Source organism: Vanellus vanellus (genome assembly GCF_965231255.1).
Source record: "Vanellus vanellus genome assembly, chromosome: 3".
Lineage (NCBI taxonomy): Eukaryota > Metazoa > Chordata > Aves > Charadriiformes > Charadriidae > Vanellus > Vanellus vanellus.
Window position 1 is genome coordinate 126,002,468 of NC_138907.1, and position 18,137 is coordinate 126,020,604.

The window sequence follows — 18,137 nt, forward strand, 5'->3', positions numbered from 1 at the left end:
ACCCCAGCCGGGTCCCCGGCCACAATCCGGAGCGATGGGGAGCGGGTGAAAAACCCCAGGCTCCACTTTTCCCTTCCGGCGAGCGGTGGCCGGAGCGGTCTCGCGTGGGTACGAACTTCCAGCCAAAACCAAAACACCACCAGCGATGCAATTTTCCTCCAACCGCCCCCCCCGCCCTCCCCCAAGGCCGATTCCCCACCACCACCCACCTTCCCCACCTTCAGCAGGTCCGGCCGCCGCTTCGGAAAGACCCCAAGCAAAGAAGTCCAGGTCCCTCCGGGAGGAGAAATTTAGCTCCCGCCTGGATTTAGCTTCTCCCACCGGGCTCCATCCATCACCTCCCGCCCCCCCCCTCCCCCCCCCCCCGCCAACTCCCCCCTCCCCAACACGATGGGGTTGGGCCGCTTAAAACCCTCGGTCAGTCTCCTCCCCGCCTTTCTCCTTCTTTCCCCCCCCCCTCTCTCCCCGCCCGCCCCGTCGAATAACCCCTCCGGGGTGGAGGGGGAAGAAGATGCCACCGGGGATGCGGGAGGAGGCGGCGGCCGGGACGGGATGGGACGGGACACCCCCCACCCCCCCCCACCCCCCTTTTCCTCTCCGGTGGGGAGGAGATAAGGAGGTTAGAGCAGTTCGGGGTGGGGGGGGGTTACACAGCCGGGAAGGTGAGAGACAGCGATGCTCTCTCCTAGAAAACCTTTGTCCCGCAGGTACGATCGGTGCTTTAAGTTGTTAATGGCCCCCGGGGACGGCGTTTGATGTGGCGGCGGGGAGGCGACCCGGCGGCTGAAGCTGCGGAGGGCGAAGGAGGGAGGGAGGGAGGGAGGGAAGGGGAGGGGGGGGGGGGGGGATTAAATTAAGCAGTCGGTAGGGAAAGAGGAGGGGGGGGGGGATAGGAGGAGGAGGAAGGCTGACCCGACCCTCCCACCCCGCACCCGCCCCACGCGTGTCCGCACCCCCCACCCTCAAAGCCGCGTGGAGGGGCTTAAAAGTAGAGGGGAAGTGGGGGGGTGTGGGGGGGGATTAACCGCTGCAACCCCCATCATTGCTGCCCACACCCACTCGCGAGTGGGGAGCGGACCCCGTGGAGCACTCGCAAACCCCACCCCCCCCCCTCATTTTTTTTTTCCCAGCGCGGGGAGCTGGGAGAAGCTGGAAAGCACAGCGGGTTGACCCACTGGGGACCGGGGGATGCCGTGGGTGCGGGTGGGGAGGTCATGGGGCAGAGTGGGTGCCACGTCGGGTGGGTTTCTGATTTAGGCTCTTTTGGGTGGGTTTTGGGGGCGGAGGAGCTGGTTTTGGGGCACGGCGCAGGCTGTGGGATGCCGCCGGGGCCTTGCACGTGACTTGCGATGGCGAGACCCCCAAAAAACACTTGTGGAGGAAGGGGGAGGGTGGTGGTGGGGGTCAGGATGAAATACTCGTCCCAAAGAGGGTCCGGGAAGGGGGGGGTGAAACGATCTGAGGTGCTGTTTTCTCTGCAGATGATGGAGGGGGGATCCTTAGAAAACCATCTCACACCCGGAGAAGGGCTGGATTGGGGGGGGTGGGGGGGGAATTATGGCCGGAGAAATAACTCTTGGGACTGATTTAACAAGCGTATTCCCCAGGCTGAACCCCTCCGCTGGGCTGAATTTAGCAGCGGGAGAGATAACTGGGAGATAAGGGCTGATACCCGGGGAGGACAGCGGGAGACCAGGAGACGGCGGAGGGAAGGGGGAGAAGCCGGAGGCAGCGTTGGGAAAAGGGGTAAGGATGGAAGCGAGCCGGGAAGAAGGGGGTTTTAGGGAGATCTGCTTCACCCCCGAAACCCAGGGGATGGAGAACTGGGCGTGCGTGTAATCCGGCCTAGGACGGAGCGTTTCCACAGGACCCTCCAAAGCAGGATCCACAGGAGGGGGGGGGGGGGGAAAGGAATGAATTCCCCTCCTGCCTTAAAAATAGTAATGATGATCATAAAAAAAAAAATTAAAAAAATCCCCCCCCCCCCCCAAAAAAAAAAAAAAAGAAGGCAAAATCAAGTCAATTTTCAAGCCCGAGGAAACAATAGGAGGAAGTTTTCGGGGGAGGCCCGTGGGAAGGGGCTCGTCGGGGTCCCGGCGTGACAGAAAGGAGTGAGGGGATGGAGAAGCACTACCCACCTTCGGTGCTGGGGGGGGGGGGGGGGAGGGCAAAGGGTGTGGGGGGGTGAGGCCGTGGGGCAGGACTCCCCCTTCGCTGCGGGGAAGGTGGAGGGCTATGAGATACCTGGCTCCTGCCTGCTCCTGCTTCGCCGGGGGGGGTTAGGGACAGCGGGGCTCTGTCTGCCCCCCCCTCACCCCCCCAACCTTGGCTTCCCAGTCTCCCCAGTCCCACTCGCTGACTGGTTTGCCCACGTCACGTGGAAGTGGGCGGCGAAGGGAGGAAAGAGGTGGTGGTGGGGGGGGTGGTAAAGGGGGGGTGGCTGGTATCTGTTGCACCATCAGCCGGGCGCCAAGTTTGATTGCCGTGAAAAAAATAATAATTATATATATAAATATATATATATATAAAAGGAATAAAATAATAAAATTGAACCACCACCCGGCACATGGCCACACAACACACACGCAGGCAAAGTCCAGCCCTGCTCCGCACCTCCCCACGCACCCGGAGGGACACCCGTGTCCAGCTCACAGAAAAGATAAAGGGTATTTTCTAGGGACACACACCCCCACACCCCTCCCCACCCCCCCATCTCCCCAATCCCTTGGAGGCAACCCCTTTCCTTGGGGACATTGCACAGGAGAGGGGGATTTCTCCAAGCTCCTGCCCCAAATCCTGCACGGTCCAAGCAGTGTGAAGAGGTCGCAGCTTCTCTCTCCCCCACCCCAGCCTGTTTGGGGGTGCCCCCCCCCCCCAAACTGGACACCTATGTCTTGACCCCCACCCACCCCCACCCCCCGTGAGCTGCAGAGGCCACCGGGGACTAAAGGTTAATGGTGCGGCGCAGGGGGGGAGTTCCCACAGCCCTTCTCCCCGGGAATAACGCTCACACCCTTCATATTTATTTCCTACATCCTATTTGCGGGGTTCCCCTTGGAAATTTGGGGGTCCTAGCCGGGGGGGAGGGGCTGGCAGCGGCTCTGTGGGCTCTGAAAGAAAAAACTTCTGAGGATATTAAAAATCTCCGTCTGAAAGGGATGGAGGGAGTGGGGGGGGGGGGGGTGGAAAGCGATTTATTGGGGGAGGGGGGGTGGAAGGTGAAAGGAGCGTTCGGGGGGTGCCCTACGGAGCACCCGGGGGGGGGGGGGCACAGGGATTCTGGGACTGGAAAACCCCAAAAAGGGAGCTCCAACACGGCGGGGATGCGTGTGGGCACCGGCAGAGGCTAAAAACGCGGTTAAAGCTAAACCCGGGCAAAGACATAAATAACATAAATATAGGCACGAAGATGGTTATAGGCACATATAGAAATAAAATTACAGAGGCATAAATACGGCGCGGGGAAATACCGGCACCGGTGCCGCTGGGTGCGTCGCAGATATTTATGCTTGAAGCGCACGGGGGAAATATGTATGTAATAATAAGTATGTAGTTATATACATAGAAATACAAACATTGCATATAGATGGGACTTAATGCATATTCGACGCGAGAACGTGTGTTTCGTATAAACATGTATATACTCCCACACCTAAATATAGTGTAATTTATACCACGCTGTGTGCATGTGTGTATATATAAAAATATGCTTATGAACATGGGGCTATCGGCATGCAGAGAAAGAAGGGAAAATTAAATATATCGATGTCTTTTTATTTTTTTTTTCTTCCCTTCCCCAAAGCAGCTGCATATCCAGATGTGTATCTCCCTCTCCACAAAAATCCCTGGCGATTTTCTCTGCCGAAGCAGCCCTTTGCTGAAGCTTCGTTGGATTCCTACTGAATATCAGCGCTTTTTTTTTTTTTTTTAAAAAAAAAAGCAAAGCAAAACACAACAAACAAACCCAAACAAAACAAAACAAAACAACAAAAAAAGGAAAAATCCAATTAAAAACGATTAAAACGGCCCGAGCAGCTCTACCAGGAGCAGAGACGATTTCAAGGATCTTCCTTTTCCAGGAAAAAGAAACAAAAAACACATTAAAAAAAAAATCCCGTGGTGGGTTTTGCGTGTGCGTGGCCGGATCCAGCCTCTTTCGGCGGGGAAATATCGGTCCTTAGTGCCCATCATCGCTTCGCCGGAGGTGGGGGGTGGGGGGGAAGGGATGCCCACCCCGAAAAATTCATGCCGTAAGCTGAGCCCAACCCCAGCCCGGTGCAAACTAACGGCCGGGAGGGAGAGGATGGATTTCAGACACCTTTTATCCCCCAAAAAGCAGAGGATGGGGGACACAGCACAGTGAGGCGACAAGGAAAAAAAAAAAAATCCCTGGTCCGCACTCGGAGGAGTTTATTCTTGGGGTTTTTTTGGTTTTGTTTCCCCCCCCCTCCCCCCGCGATCTTCGCAAAACGAAGAGTTTAACGAAATTTGGCTGAAAATAACCCCGCGGAACAAATCTCGGCCTTTCCACTCTCCTTTCCAGCCCCTTCTTCTCCTCCAGAGAGGAAAGAAATCGATACGATTCCGGGTTTGGGTTTTTTTTTGGTGGTTTTGGTGTTTTGTTTTGTTTTGTTCCCCCCCCCCCGGATCAAAGTTAATTCCGCGGCGGTTTTAGAGTTCAAGCTCCGGGTGTCGGTATATCCACCCGCGAGTGGCAGTGAAAAGAAACCCAAACAAACAAACAAACAAAAAAAATCCCAACAAAACCCCCACGTTAGGAATTAGGGATGAGGGGAGAGAGAAGGGGGAAAAGTTGATTTAAAAATTTCCCCGCGGGGCTGTGCTGAAAATTGAATTTTTTAAAAAACCACGAAAATAATAATAAGAAAAAAAGGTTAAAAAATAGGGGGAAAAAAACCCAAAACGAACAAAAAACCCAACCAAACAGCGGGCAAGTGTGGTTTTAGCAGGGCGAGAGGGATGAAGGCAGCCGGCAACTGCTGCCCCAAGCGCGCAGGGGGATTTCTGAACTTTTTTAAATAATTATTTTAATTATTCCGTGCCTCAGCTGCCGGCTGGGGGGGGGAGATGGGGGAGGGTGGCGGGGGGGGGGCTTTAGGCTGCGGGAGGGGACACGGGCCATCCCGGTCCGAGCAAGCGGGCTCCAAAATACCAGTGCCCTCGGCGGGGTGGCACCTACGGGCGGTATATATCTATAGGTATATCTATAGGTATGTATCTATAGGTATGTATCTATAGGTAGAGGGGATGTGGCGACGCAGCCGGCGGGGTTCGCACGGCGCCGGCTTGCAGTAGAGCAGCCGGTGAAATTTGGGAGGTGGGGGTGGGGGTGTCCCCCAAACTGGGGGAGACTGGGCCGAGCTGCAGCCCCGGTTTTTGGGGGGCAGCGAGGCGGGATCGAGCCGGGGGAGGGGGACACACGACACTGTCCCTGGCGGGGGGGGGCGGGGGGGGGGACGAGGCACCCTGCGAGCCCGGAGACATCCCGGGGCGGCACAAACCCGCCTCCCCCACCCGTTTTTTGGGAGGGGTTAGGGATGGAAGGAGGGGTGAGGGGTTGGGATGACGCTGACCCCCTCCCTGCCCGCTTCGTCGTCCCCCCCCGCCCCCCGGAGCAAAGGGGGCGACCCCCGAGCATCAAACCCCCGTGGAGTGCCTCTGGGGGGAGGGGTGAACCAGTCCTCCCTCCCGAGGGACCGATCCTGCCCCCCCCCCCCCCCCCCCGGGGTTATCCTTGCACTCCTCGCTCCGGGATAGCCTTGTCCCCCTGCCCACAGACACGTGTGGGGATGTCCCGACCCTTAGGAAACCCCACAGGAAACCCTCACAACTGGGTTGGAGGGGACACACCAGTGGGACAACCCCCCCCCTCCACCCACAACTGGGGGAGCGTGTGGGCAGGAAGGTGCCAGAGCTGGAGGGGGCCCTGCTTTCGGCTGCCAGCCCCCTCCCGACTTATTGAAGTGTCTTGTCGTACCTTCAGAAACACTTTCCTAAAGAAACATCACATCTGTCCACAGGGTGACAGTGGTCCTAAAATGCCACCGCCACCACCACCCCTATTTTCCATCCCTTCCTACCCCCAAAAGTCCAGGTACTCCTGCTTGGGAGAATGGTGTCCAAAGAGCATCACGGTTTAGCGATGCTCCAGAGGCATTTCTAAACCCTTTTTTACTGCCCTCTCTTCCCCCAAATATTATGTTATTGCTTTTTCTTTTTCTTTTTTTTTTTTTTTTTTTTTTTTTTTTTTTCCCAATGGAATTAAATACAAACGACTCCCTCAAGGACAAAGCCGTGGGTGCAGAGGTGCCATGAGCAGCGCTTCATGCTCGGAGGCAGCGGGAGGGGAGAGAGGCTGAGCCGTGAGGGTCAGTGCTGGGGGGAATTTGGGGAGAATCAGGATCCGAAACCCACCCGGAACCGGGATCTTTAGGGAAACGGGGGGCGCAGGACATGAACACGTGTGCCCTCGCGTGATGCCACCCATGTGTGTGTGCCACTGCGTGGTCATGGCAGATCCCCGTCGCAGGGGACAAGAGGTATCCCAGGGTAGACACTGAAAATATGCTGTGGGTCAATGTTCTACAGTCCTGTTCAGCTTTACTGCCAAAATCAAGCGAATTGAGCCTAAAATGTCAGGGCTCTGAGTTTCCTGATCTGGGACCCTCTCAAGTGGTGGGGAGCCGTGAAAGCCCAGCACAGAGGGGGCTGCATCACCGCCACCCATGATGTGATGAATGGCTGCGTGGGAACCTGTGGGTGCACGTCACAGGTGGGTGGGGGGATCCCCTGGGGCTGCCAGTGTGGGGATGAATGGGTGAGCATCACCTCCAGGGGTGGGGGGAGCCCATAGGGGATGAATGGGGGTGCGGCACCACTGGGGTTCCCGTGGCCCACTCACACCGCCGTCCACACGCGTGGTTTTATCGTCGTTACCGCGGTGCTTTGACGTAATGACTATAAAACCGTGTCTGTGGAGCTCACCCGCAGTACGCTGTCACCACGCTGCTGTGAAATCGCCTTCCAGGCTGTTGGGTACCGGCCGGTGGCTCAGCCCCAGGCACAGCCACTCATGTGCGGCAGTAACAGCGGGGGTGATGGAAAGCCCCTTCCCGTGCCGGAGGGGTTGGGAAAAGCCTCCTGCATCAGGCAGAAGGCTGAGCTGCCTGGAAATGCGTGGGCTGGAGCGTGGCAATGCAGAACCTCAGTTAGTATCCCTTTATCCATATATCCACATATCCGCTTATCCATATATTCATGTATCCACGTATCCATATATTCATATATCCATATATCCACATACCCATATACCCATATATCTATGTAACTTTCCAGTTATTCCTATGTCTGTTTGCCTATTTGTGCTTATCCACTTGCTGAAATACCCGTTTATTTATCTATAAATATCTATCCGTGCCTGTGGGAATGCCGGGACCCACAGCCCTGCCTGCATCTCAGATCCACAGCCCTGCCTGCAGCTGGGACCCACAGTCCTGCCTGCATCTGGATGCACAGCCCTGCCTGCATCTCAGACCCACAGCCCTGCCTGCATCTGAGACCCATGGGGCTGCCTGCACCGGGATCCACAGCCCTGCCTGCAGCTGGGACCCACAGTCCTGCCTGCACCCACACCCACAGCCCTGCCTGCATTTGGGACACACATCCCTGCCTGCATCTGGGACCCACAGCCCTGCCTGCACCCACACCCACAGCCCTGCCTGCATCTGGATCCACAGCCCTGCCTGCACCCGGACCGACAGCCCTGCCTGCATCTGGGACCCACAGCCCTGCCTGCATCTGGGACCCACGGGTCTGCCTGCAACCCTGACTTGGGGGGTTGCCTTCTTGCATCCCCGACTCCTGGCCGTGCCGTGCCGAGCCCAGCCGTGCCGTCCGCGGTGCCGTCGGGGCGGCGAGGCCGCGGCTGTCAGCCCCTATTGATGAGGTGTGGGCTGATGGCGGGGAGCGACGGCCGCCGGCTCCGCTCCAGACTCCCCGGCGCTGGGGTCAGCGCCCCGACCAGCCCCGCCGCCGGTGGGAAGGGAAGGGCTGGACCCAGAGGGGATGCTCCTGCTCCCGCTCCCCCTCGAGCATCACGCACCGGGGACCGGGCTGTGGGAACTGCAGCGGTGGGGTTGGATATGATGAGAAAGGGCCAAACCTGATCCAAATCCTTCCCCCCCTCCCCGGGATGGCAGATGGGGTGTTAGGATGGAGACTTCATCACTGATTTCCTTCTGGGCTGAAAAAAACCACTTCTCTCTCTGCACCGATACGTCGGGGGGTTGCACGGGTTTGAATTAATCCACCTGTTTTGGAGAGGGGGAGGGAAAAAAAATAATAGAGAAACAGAAGCGAAACCACAAAGCCAAATGGGAGTTTTTCACAGTGATGCTCGGGGCTCCGAGTGGCAAATCCACGTGAAATGCTCTCACGCGAGCGAAGGACAAGCAGGGTTTCAGGCGCAAGCAAGTGCCGGCAGGACTGAGTGGCAATGCAGGAGGTTGGTTTGACCTTGGACTAGATTGCCGGTCAAAACCTACAAAATATTGACAATTTTAAAAATGGCAAACTTGAAAAAAAGGCATAAAAATGTCTCATCTTTTTCAACATGGAAAAAAACCCTCTGGCGCAGGGCGAGTGCGTGAGCTGAGGTTGACAGTGTCCTCCGGCAAGGGACACTGGAGGCAGCTGGGAGCTTTCTGGGAATCTTCTTCTCTTCCCCTGGATTTGTCACCGACAAATTCCCTGAGCTCGGGACACAACAGACGCTCCCACAGCCTCCCCTAAATCCCCCGGCCTCAGCATAGCAAAAGAAAGGAGGACCCAAACTCCCATGGGGATCGGGGACCTAAAAGCTTCAGGCAAGGCAAGAGGTGTTCGGACAACTGCAGGTGGGAAGGACTCGGCTGCTTCGGAGCTGGGGATGCTCCGGAGCGGAGACTGGATAAGCAGAGCCGGTGCTATTAAACAGATATTAATCTCCAAGCGCTGCCGGGGCTCCTTTGGATTATATCTAATTTCCACGTGATCTACACACCAATTGCTGGAGTTGGAGTAACATCACGGGCATTTTTTTTTTTTTTTAATTTCCTATTTAATTTCCACCCAACTTTCCAGAAATATCCCACCAAAACCCCCGCTCGGAGCACCCCTGGTGCTGCTGTTCTCCGGCCAAGGGGAGGTTGCAGCCTTCCCCAGCTTCGCTCGCCGCAGCAGGAATTCGGACTATGCCGCTGGCATTCCTACGGCTCCACAAATAAAGCTTCCGAGCTTCCCTTTACCCTTGGGAAGAGTCTGCTCGCTCTCCCGCTACTCCTCTTTTGGGTTCGTACCATAAAGAATCATATCGGTGGTGGTAATATTGCTGATGCGTTGGCATTACCGGAGCGCAGCAGAGCTGGTGATCCCTTAAATCTGCCAAAACTCAGCCTGGCTTTGGCTTTCGGGCTCAGCACGCGGCTTCACGCCGATCTAAGAGTGCCGCCCCGGATGGAAAATTTTGGGTGAAGGTGGCATTTTGTCCTGAGAATATCCACCGCACGGCATCGTGGCAAAAGGGACCGTAACGTGAAAGTTCATTTTATCACGGAGTGATATTGTTATCGTTAAGCAAAACGCCAGTGCAGCACAAGGTGGAAAGAATGCTCAGGTGTGTCGGCAAATTTATATCCAATTAGCCCTCATTCTCAGATCGTTAATACGGCGTTGATATTGTTGATAAACAGTAATATCTGTCAGGCAACGCGCTTGGAGCCAGATGCGCCTCTGATTTTTCATGCGTCGTAGAACTCAGGGGGAAAGCTGTGAGTCCTGGGGCTGGCGGCGTAGGAGGGGGGAGAGGGTAATTCCTGGGCATGGCTTGAGTTTTGGAGGTTTTTATTGGAAACCAAAAAAAAAAATCAAACCCCAAAACGCCGGTTAGAGGCAGGAGTAACCTGGACTTGAATGTCTCTGTAGTTCTAGCTATCATCTGTCAATCAATCCATCAATCCATCAGTCTATTGTTCCAGGTGGAAAAAACGTATATATATATATATTTAGATAAAGCCTGACGTGCTTGGACATGCAGCTACATGATTTTGTAGGGCACCCAGCTGTGAACAGACAACGCTTTGAATAGGGGTATACAGCTCTTGGCTTGCAAGAGCTCGGGCTCAGCCCCACCTCATCCTGCCCTGGCCGGGTACCAGAGATGGGATGGATGCCATAAGAAGAGTGGTGGGACATCCTCATTTGTTGTTGTTAAGGAAAGTGAAACCTTTGCTCAAGCTGGACAGCATGAACTGTGTCTTGCACCTGCTCTCAGGGTCTTGCCCCATAACAGGACTAAGATTTCTTTGGTTTAACGTTCTTGCTAGTAACATAAAACAGGCTGAGAGAGTTGGGGTTGTTCAGCCTGGAGGAGAGAAGGCTCCAGGGAGACCTTATAGCCCCTTTCAGTATGTGAAGGGGGCCTACAAGAAAGCTGGAGAAGGAGTTTTTACAAGGACATGTAGTGATAGGACGAGGTGTAATGGCTTCAAACTGGAAGAGCGGAGATTTAGATCAGATATCAGGAAGAAATTTTTCACCATGAGGGTGGTGAGCCCTCATGGCGCAGGTTGCCCAGAGAAGCTGTGGCTGCCCCATCCCTGGAGGTGTTCAAGGCCAGGTTGGATGGGGATTGGAGCAACCTGGGAGGGTGGGAGGTGTCCCTGCTCAGGGCAGAGGGGTTGGAACTAGATGATCTTTAATGTCCCTTCTAAGCTAAACCATTCTATGATTCTATGAAAAACATTAATAAAGGAGGAACAGGAGCACAAGGAGAGGGTGTAGCTTTTATTAGACCAGGTGACATCTTTGGGGAAAAAAAGTATGCTTTTGCCTTGGAGCCATCACCTTTTCTTAGGGTGAGCAGAGTTCCCTGACCTTTCAGAGGTCCTGGGTGGAGGCAGAGATCTCCCTTTGCTCTCCCATCTAGGTGGCCACCATCTTTGTGGTTGACTCTAAGGGGACCATTGCGCTGGTGAAAAGATGCACTAAGAGCCCTTCAAACAAGGGGGACAAAGCAGACTTTGATTGAGTACGTAACAGCAACGACATCGCAAAAGCACAAGGCTTCACACGGGCTGGGGAAAAGTGTGTCACTGCAGTGTCACCCTTGTTGGTACCCAAGAAGCTAAATGAAGGGTGGCTCCTGTGCTCTTCAGTGACACCTCCAAGAGAGACAGCTGATCTTGGGCTTGCTTCTCTCGATCTTCTGTAGCTCTGTGGGAGACGCTCCTTGGCCATCTGACAGCAAAATCAGGCTGGATCATGTATTTTTCTGTTTTCTTTTCTTTTTCTTCACTCTTTTCTTTTCCTTTTCTCTTTTGCAAAGTGTACCTGGGCACTTTAAAAAGATCACCAAGTTGAGCCTCACAACACCACCACAGGGTAGGTCGGTCTTATTATCTTGAGAAGACAAGGGAAAGGATGATTAAAAGGCTTGTGGGGGACAGCAGATCCAGGACAGGACCCGTCTCTCACGGAGCACTTAGTCCCGTGCCTTAACACAGGATTATGTATTTTTGGCAGAACAGCTGTGAAATCTCACTGTAATGCCAGTGGGACGTTGGCGGCATCTCAGCGTATTCCAGTTGTTAACACCCAAAGATACGCAAACCACCATGGAGAAACGGCTGCACGCACCCACGGAGTGCTCCTCTTCACAATGTATACTTTTGATTTACTGTCTTCTTCTGACATGCAAAAAGCACAATTTTTAGCACCTTTCCCTACAGACTGCGGTAGAGCTGTATGCCCAATGTTGTCTCCAGAAAAACACACATGTCAGCAGAAGAACTGATTAGGAAATGCATTTTTCAATTCAGTGGAAAATCCTCCCCAAATCAAGAAAAATGTCATTTGTGTTTTGTCTGGAAGAGGCTGAAATACAAATTCAGCAAACTGGTAGGTTCAATATTTTTTGTTTCTGCCTGAACAAAGCTCTAAAGCGTAACAGTTTTGTTAATTTTTTTTCTTTAACTTTAATTGAATTTCACTTTCCCTTTATGTTTTTGTTTTTTTTTTTTTTTTTTGGTTGGTTGGTTTTGGTTGATTTGCTTGTTTTAAGAAGATTTGAAGACATTTCTGGATGAATTGCTCTTTAAAGTCAATAAAAATAAAAGCTAGACTTGAACTGCTGTAAGTCAAGAAGTTTAAACATTTTGAATTGTATTCAGCTACATTTAGGGTTGAGGTTTTGTTCTTGAAAGGACAATATAATGGGAGCATGAATTCAGATGGGCTTTACTAATTATAGCTGAAAAAATTTTGAAATATTTTCCTTAGGTTGCGGTAAAAATGTATTCCTTCTTTCCAACATCTTCTTTTTTGGGGGAGGCTCATGTAGAGAATAAAGAACATTTTCAAAATTCTTTCTTCTTATTGCATTCCTGCGAGACTAAGAGCCTTTGGCTGTTAACAGCGCATGGTGGGAAAAACAAAGAATGGGCAAAAGACATTATATTTTATATTGCTGCAGGCAAAAACTAAACACACACACAAACAAACAACAAAAAAAACCTCAATCAACAAACCAACAGGGCCTTTGTTGTTTCACTATTTCCCGGCTTTTCATCTTCCATGGAAAATGTTATTAAAAATATAAGACCCACAGCTCTCTGCCAAAAATACCAGGATAATAGAGAAGTCTCCATGGCTTTTTTTTTCCTCACTCGTTTGCATCAGATGCACATTTCTGTCACCACCCCTTGCACATGTTTCTGGTACTCACCTGCTCTTTGAGCAAATCTCAGCATCGTAGCTGGGCCACATTGTCCCTGGCCTCGAGGCTGTAGGCGAGATGCGCATAGGAACAGAGGTTTTGCTCTTTGTTCTGCACATCTTCATACCCCACTTGGAATAAATCATAGGAGGTTTTTGAGAGCACCCTAAAATCTTTCATTTTCCAGTGATGGGTTGCGTGAAAAGCAACCTTTGAGCCTTAACTGCACCTGTCTGTGGTCCTGGCTGTTGTCTGTCCTTGGGATTTCGGCCCCATATCAGAGGTGGTTGGAGTGCTATGCAGAGCTGTCCACATCTGAAGGAGCCTGGGTGCTGTGGCTGCTCCCACTGTCTCTAATTTCTTCAGATTTTCAAGGCTGTGGGTAAAATTCAGGGTTTTTTTTTGAAATCACGGATATATCTCTGATCTGCTCCTTTCCTCTGCTGTCCAGGTGACTCCTGTGAGTTGCAAAATGGATGTCCCACTTGCATCCTCAGCTGAACAGGATCAAATCAAGTCATACACAGACCACATCTACTGCAGGCAGGGACCATGGCTGAGATTCAGCTGGTGAAGCCCAGAAGGCCAACCATATCCTGGGCTGCATCAGAAGTGTGGCCAGCAGGTCAAAGGAGGGGATTCTGCCCCTCTGCTTTACTCTGGTGAGACCCCACCTGCAGTACTGCATCCAGCTCTGGAGTCCCCAACAGAAGGAGGACATGGACCTGCTGGAGCGTGCCCAGAGGAGAGCCACGAGGATGATCCGAGGGCTGGAGCACCTCTCCTATGAGGAGAGGCTGAAAGAGTTGGGGCTGTTCAGCCTGGAGAAGAGAAGGCTCCGGGGACATCTTATTGCAGCCTTCCAGTTCCTAAAGGGGGCCTAAAGGAGAGCTGGGGAAGGACTTTTTACTAGGACATGTAGGGATAGGACAAGGGGTAACGGCTTTAAACTGGAAGAGGGTAGGCTTAGATTAAACATTAGGAAGAATTTTTTCACTTTGAGGGTGGTGAGGCACTGGAACATGTTGCCCAGAGAGGTTGTTGAGGCCCCATCCCTGGAGGTGTTCAAGGCCAGGCTGGACGTGGCCTTGGGCAACCTGGTCTGGTGGGAGGTGTCCTTGCCTATGGCAGGGGGGTTGGAACTCGATGATCTTCAAGATCCTTTCCAACCTAAACCATTCTATGATTCTATGAAACCAAGGCCAGGGTCAGGCCCCTTATGTCCTAGAGTTAGTCCCTTCCCTTTCTCCAGGGGCCTACAGACCAAAGCTGGTGGAGTCCCATCAACCGTGGAGATCAGGCGATGGTGGCAGAGAACGGCTGTGAGTCCACTTTGCTCTGCTATTGACTGAGAGGATGATGTGCCTGCTTAAGGTCTCCTGCCAGATTTTGAGGCAGGATATCTCCTCGTAGTTTTAGCCACATTGGAGCAAGGGTGATGGACACCAGCCACAGGGACAACGAACCAGACATATCCCAGACTCTGTGTGGGAATGTACCAGGACCATTTCCATGAGGTGGTTTGGCTGCTGTCACTCTGAGTTGGAAGCTGGAGCTTAATAGGATGGATGTGGCAACCTGGCCAAAACCCAAGCCTAACTGTTGTAATTTATTTGGCCTCACTGAAGATGCTGTGGTCAGTTCCCTTAGCTCTGCTGCAAGCCGGACTTTTGGCAAATCGTATAAGCTTAAGGTCCCTCTGCAGTCGCTCCAGAGGCACGGGTGCTTCTCAGGTGGAAGAATCATCCCTCTACATCAGTTACTGACAGTAATTTGGACACCACTGGGAAGCATCTGAAGTGGGTCCAACTGAGCCTCCAGACCTGGTTCTCCTTCTGTGAAACGGGCTTTGTTTCCTTCCCTTGTATGAAGTTGGACACCAATGTTAAACACACGTTGGAGAGTGAGGACACCTTTTGTTGGTGAAGGATTTATTTTTCAGAATTCTTGGCCAATTTCATGTTTTGGGGAAAAAGAAAAGGAGGTGAAAATATGTAGAGCTTTTCCTCATTTTTCCTGGTTTCTCTTTCCCTGCTCTCATTTTTTTCTCTCTGCTGCTGGTTCAATGCTGGAGACCAAATGCCTTACATTGCCATTTAAAAAAATAAAAGCAAATAAAATAAAAGAGTATTTGGGGGAGAACTCTGCCCTTCAAATTTGGCCTGCTTTGGAGCCTGGATCATTAATGAGCTTTTACTTTTACTTTTTGTTCTTTCTTCTTCTCCACCCTACTTTCATCCTATCACGTGAATCCTGATCTCATCAAGATCGCTGCATGTGCTTATCACCGTTCCATTGACTGGAAGAGGGTTGCTTAGTAAATAAAGCTAAGCAAATGGTCACGTCTTCAAAAGATACCGGGACTTTAGATGTAAAAGTGTCTCTGGCCGAGTCTTCTGTGTTCAACTGTCAGCGTGATGATGCCCTGTCTTGGCCAGTCCTTTACAGCACTGTTGGAGATGTCCTTAAAACTTGGGAAACCCTACCTCAATTCTCAATTGTCCTGAGACTTTGGAGAGGCCACTGCACCTCTCTTGGGACCACCCATTGCCCATTTGCTAAAACAGGGGTAATACAGTCCCATGGGGTACAAACGGTGAATCTTTGACTGCGATGTGCTCTTCACGTAGCCGGGCTCTGAGATGACACGAGTCAAGGGACATTCATCCCAACATCCAGCGTGCAGACAAGGGAGGGAGGGATTTCACCGTACAAACAGAGATTAAGCCATTGATCAAAACCATCCTGAATGGGCTTATAGATAGGTCTATCAGCAGCTAGAGCTTGGTGCCCTCCCTGCAAAATGTGGAGGGCTGATGACTCGACAGCGATAAGATGATAACGTTGACCAGAGGAGTTATCAGGGTTGGGGACAATGCGAGGACATGAGCAAACACTGGGCAGCAGCACGGCAAGAAAGGCTTTGGGAGTTGGTGGGGTGATGTTATCTGGCAAGGCAGACCCCGGGAGCCGCTTTCTCTGCCCGACGGTGTTGGGAAGGGATCGGCGACTGTGGCACCCTTAGGTAATGAAAGGCTGAGGGTACAGTGTGATGGTATTTGGGTGACAATGTTGGAAAATCAGTGTGCAAAGCAGATGTCTTGGACTCTCTCATGAAGTGCACTGAAATCATCAGTTCTCAGCCTAACTTTGTGTGAGTTTGGGCTGGGGAAGGCTGCTGGAAAACAGGCTCAGCGTTATCTCTGTGTCTGTCGCTTCCTTTTTAAAAACGAAACTGTGCGAGCGTGCTGGCTGCACGTTTTTCCGGATAGCATTTAAATTTACTGATTAGTTCAAGCCAGGTTTGGCAGAGGGGTGGAGACCAGCAGGTAAGGGTAGGAATGGGTACCAGGTATGAGGATTCCTAGACTCTGGCTAGAAGCAATGCTGAGCCAGGAGCTGTTTGCATGTCTAAGCTACGGGCAGGCTGCAAGACTGGCTAAAGTTGAAGTAGATGTTCTGGTCTGTGGAAAATCCCACCATTTCATTTTTCCCAATCCCAAATGAAAGAATTCTGGCTTTCCCGGGAAGAGAAACTGGCTTACCCAAGGTGATGTTTTGAGACAACCAATTTTCACCCTTTTCCACTGGGTCTAGAATTAAAATGAGATCCCAGAGCTGAGAGCTGTCAGCCAGCCCCTGTGAAGTTCACACATTTAAATGTTCCCATCAAAGCAAAAAGGAACGTCCAGAAACTTGGCAGTAATTGGATCATGAAGTGCAAGCTCCCGTGATGAGATCAGGAGCGCTCTGCCAGGATTATACTAAATCAAAAGAAATAATCAGACAGCTAGAAAAGGGAGCAGCTCTTCATTTAAACTTCATTAATTTCCTGTCCGCTTGGCAGAGCCCACGAATTATGCACTTAAAGATGCAGAGGTTACTTCTAGTGAGCACAGGCTATTGCTGCAGCAAGAAAAGCCTTCATAACCCACACAAGGTGAAGAAGCAAAGTCCATGCTCCAATTGTCCCCGATATGCCTATGTCTAAAGAAAACGTTTAGCTGCCTGCTGTATTTTCTATTCAGTTTGGCAGGCTGCTGCTCTGCTTTACAGGGTTCCTGGGTCAGCTGAGGTCCTTCTCCGCTGGGCCAAGCAGTGGCATCCTCTAAGGGTGAGAAGAGGGAGATAAAGGCATTGACACCGGCCGGTTGGACAGGCTCATGCAGAGTTAGAAGAAATATGGAGCAGTGACGGTATTATTTTTTTACGGGATAATGTAAGGTTGCTCAGGAGAGTTTCGGAGGTCTCCAGCTTGTGCTCTGCTAGATGGTGGGCTCTCACCTCTCACGCTGGTGCTCAGGAGGATATTTGTTTAGAGGTAAAGGCACAGACTTCCTGCTTTAAAAAGAATTTTACCAGCAAATACTGGGCATCCACACGTTTAGCCGTGCTTAGCTGTTGCTGAGGTCATTTTTCACCAATGATCATTTATTTATATCTTCATCTAAGCCAAGTAATGTTTTCCTGGCAGTGCTACCTCTTGGGAAGCTGGACAGCAAATAACACGAGCCAACCCCTCCGTGCTACGTATCTGTGAAAGCCATACTGCCCACACCTCTCTGAGGGTTGGCTTTGAGCTGAATTCCCGGTGAAGTTGTCTTATCCAAGCACATAGTCCTGCAGATTCGCATGGGAGGACTTGCGAGAGTGAAGGTTGATGGGGCTGAGCCCATTGTTTGGGAGGTATCACCAGATACTGCTGTTATATACCCATCTTCTGGCAGTGTGTGAGCAAATGTTCAGTCTTAGGCAGACATATACTACAGCAAGCTTTCTTGTACCAAGTTTTGTGCATCTTAGAGGCAGAGTTTCCTGGAGCTTGGGTGGCATTGGCCAACGTGCACACCATCTGACTTATCATAACTTTAAAGAGGTCCAAGCTGCAATTAGTGCATGGTGTCAGGTAGGTACAGGGATGCTGACCTCGTCCCAGGCACCCTAAAGTTGTCTTTAACATAGCCCTAATTTATTGTGGATAAAGTCTGAAGGATTCAGCATCTAAACGCCTCAGAGCAAGAGAGACCAGAAATGGTCTGGGCCGCAACTACTCCACAAGAAGCAACTTCCCCAGAAGGATACTGTGGTTTTAGCCAGTTGTTCAGGACAGCAGATGAACACACTATGAGGAAGGTGTTGGGTTTTTTTTAAACGGAAAATCCCCTAAAATCCCGTCAATTTTAGTTTGAAAGCAGAAAGTAAGGGAGTTGCTGTCAGCGGAAGGTTCATTCATCTTAAAAGAAAAGAAAGACATTCCAGCCAAATTAAATAATAAAAGAAGCAATAAAACCCACCTGCTTTTTAACTCCAGGTTTCTGTTTCTTTTTAAATCAGGTCAGTGTATTAAAGATATTCAGACAAAGAT